Below are 2,828 nucleotides of genomic sequence, written 5' to 3' on the forward strand. Positions count from 1 at the left end.
AGTAACTGAGAGGAGTTCAAGGGGCGAGGAATGTTAGCTCAGGCAGCCATTTTCCCAGAATCTTCTTTCCATTGCAAATACTGATTTTAACTTCTTAAGAAATAGGTATTAAAGATGCTTACAAATATATTATATAATTATCTTCAAGCTCATTATCTGCTTTTCTCTGACTTCCTAGCTTTTCCAATTTGCAGTAATGAGATGGAAATCAATCCCAAACTAGCCATTTTTGTTTTTTCTTCTCCCCACCCCCAACCATTAAAAAGTTAGAACTTTAATAAGACAGTCACACTTGACATATTAATGCTTATGATTCACCTGTAGATTCCTGTTACTTATAGTGATACTTAATCCCTTTGCTATGCAGATTAAAAATGATGAACTCTATAGAGATGTTTCTTAGAGAATGAGAGTAGATCTTAGATTATTTCCATGCCTCTCCAGTTTTGATGTACAGAGGAATCCTTAGAATTAAAAAAAAAAAAAAGGCAGAATTTTGAATATAGTACCAGAGACTGATTTTTTTTAATAAGGATAAGAAAGCTACAGTTCTTTAAAGGAATATCCCAAGAGTTTTAATGCAAATGTCCTGAATAGTAAAGTTTGAGAATCACTGGTTTAGGGGGTAACATTGAGCTTTACCTGAGGAGTTGAAAAGGATTTCCTAAAGGTAAAATAAACATCTGAGTGGTGGAAAAAGCAAGTCATGTAATTGCTAATCACTTTGTACATAAGCACATTTAAATTTACTAATCAAAGTATATCTGTATAGAATACATTCTGGAGAATAAAAGTATAAAAACTTGGGTTGGTATAAAAAAATAGATATTTATTTCTCCTATAGGATCTTTGTGTCCCCCTGGTTCCTGGTTCCCTTGTGCATATGGTCTGCATTGTTTGATCTTGTTCTTGCTTATTAGTTGTCTCTGAATTGCTTTTGAATTAGTCAGGGATGCTGGCAGAATGGGAGATCATGCAATGATGTATTTCTCAGGTCTTTTATTCTTCACCCAGGATGAGAACATTGATTCTTTCTGCAAAACTTTACTTTCTTAAGTTTAAGGAGGAAAGGGGGGGGGGAATCATTGGAAGACAATGTAGATGTTCCATATTCCTGCAAACTCACAATGACTGTTATAGCATATTCAAGGCACTGATGTCTTGAAGTAGAATATATGATCCTGGGTGTTATAATGAATAGCATATTGCTATTATAATGAATAGCATACTTTATTTCTAAGCTATTGATTTAATTTAAAAATGAAGTTTTAGGAAATGTTTTTATTTAATGTTCTTAAAATTTACTAAAGTGAGTTTTGGTGATAGTAAGAAGAATGCAGACTCTCTAGGGTCAGATTTTGCCATACTTTTCTTTGTCCCCTCAGTTTTCAGTTCAGTATTTAGTACAAAGTAATCAGATAAAAACTTTTCCCCTCCAAAAACCATTTGTTCAAATAATGGATTCATTTGTGTGGTGGATGTACCATTATACTGTAAAGGTGTAGAATACTTTGGTGACAGGAACAAAGCATCATTTAACTCTGACATGGAATTGTCCAGCATTTTCTTGAACACTTTAGTGAACAAGCATTCTGTTAATGTGTAAATGTCTTTTTTGACTAAGCTTAATCATCATATTACAACAGAGTGAAAATTCATGCAAAAAATGAATTATTATTTACCAGTGGGATTGTTTTTCACTGGGTAACCATTGACAACCTAGTTTCCAAGTCTGAAACCTTGTAAATACCAAAAACCAGGATAATTCTGAACTATAGAATTGATGTAAGACTATACTTTCAGGGATCATTTCTATAGTTTGTTACTAGAATTGATGTATGAGCATGACATCATCCTTGGTCAAGTTCTCAAATGGGTTAATAAACAATCACTTCGTGAATCCTTACAAAAGAATGCATTGATCATATAATAAGTTTTTTAGGAACAAATACCAGAACAGAGTCCTTTCCTTTTTAGGTAATGTTTGTTGGATTAGAAAATCCCAGGAATGCTCTATTACAGACATACTATAGTCGGATTGTGGAGTGAAAAGGCATATGATAGTTTCTTATCTTTATGTTTAAAGACAAGATGAAAGTAGGATTATGAGAGGATGGTGACTTGTTAGCACTTTGGTAGAGATCTGTGAATTGAGAGGGCACTGGAATACAAAGTTTTTAAATCTTTTCCATTTCTGATGGTCTCATGGCACTTTACTATTTCTACAGTTATACCTTAAACAAGCTCTTCCATCTCTGCCTCCTTCTTTTTTCATCTCTCCTTTCATTCCCTTGTTCCTCTTCAAATTATTGTACTCAAAGTCCCATGCAACCTGTATGGAATTACTTCTCTTCAGATCTTCTCCATTGGCTCACTTTGGTTAAATATGGACTAGGAAGACTAGGATTCCTTCTTTTGTACATTGGAAATTAGAGCCCGTCAAAGGCATTCTAAAAAAGAAGTTCTGTTTTTTTTTTTTTTTTTTTTTTAAAGTTTGACTGTTGCATTCAATCGCTGTTAAATTAGCGCGCGCACGCACACACACACACACACACACACACACACACACACAGAAACCTTTTTGGGGATTTTCATGATAGTTAACCATTAAACTAATTCAACTAAAGTAAGTACATAAAAATATATCAGGATGTCAATTTCCATGAAATATATTTGCACACAGAATTCTTGTTTTCTATAAGCAGAGTTAATTACACATATGTGATTTATAGTTCAAGAAAGCCTAATTTACCAGAAAGTTGGAGATTGCTGGTGTGGGAGTTCTATTCTTATACTACTAATGCATCTGAATTTCCATTTTTAATTTT

General features: G+C 33.4%; 1 pseudogene; it reads left to right on the plus strand.

Annotated features, from left to right (window-relative positions):
- Positions 1 to 1,787: 1,787 nt before the first annotated feature.
- Positions 1,788 to 1,877, plus strand: LOC116569699 (annotated as a pseudogene).
- Positions 1,878 to 2,828: the final 951 nt, after the last annotated feature.

The sequence above is a fragment of the Mustela erminea genome, chromosome 11 (genome assembly GCF_009829155.1).
Source record: "Mustela erminea isolate mMusErm1 chromosome 11, mMusErm1.Pri, whole genome shotgun sequence".
Classification (NCBI taxonomy): domain Eukaryota; kingdom Metazoa; phylum Chordata; class Mammalia; order Carnivora; family Mustelidae; genus Mustela; species Mustela erminea.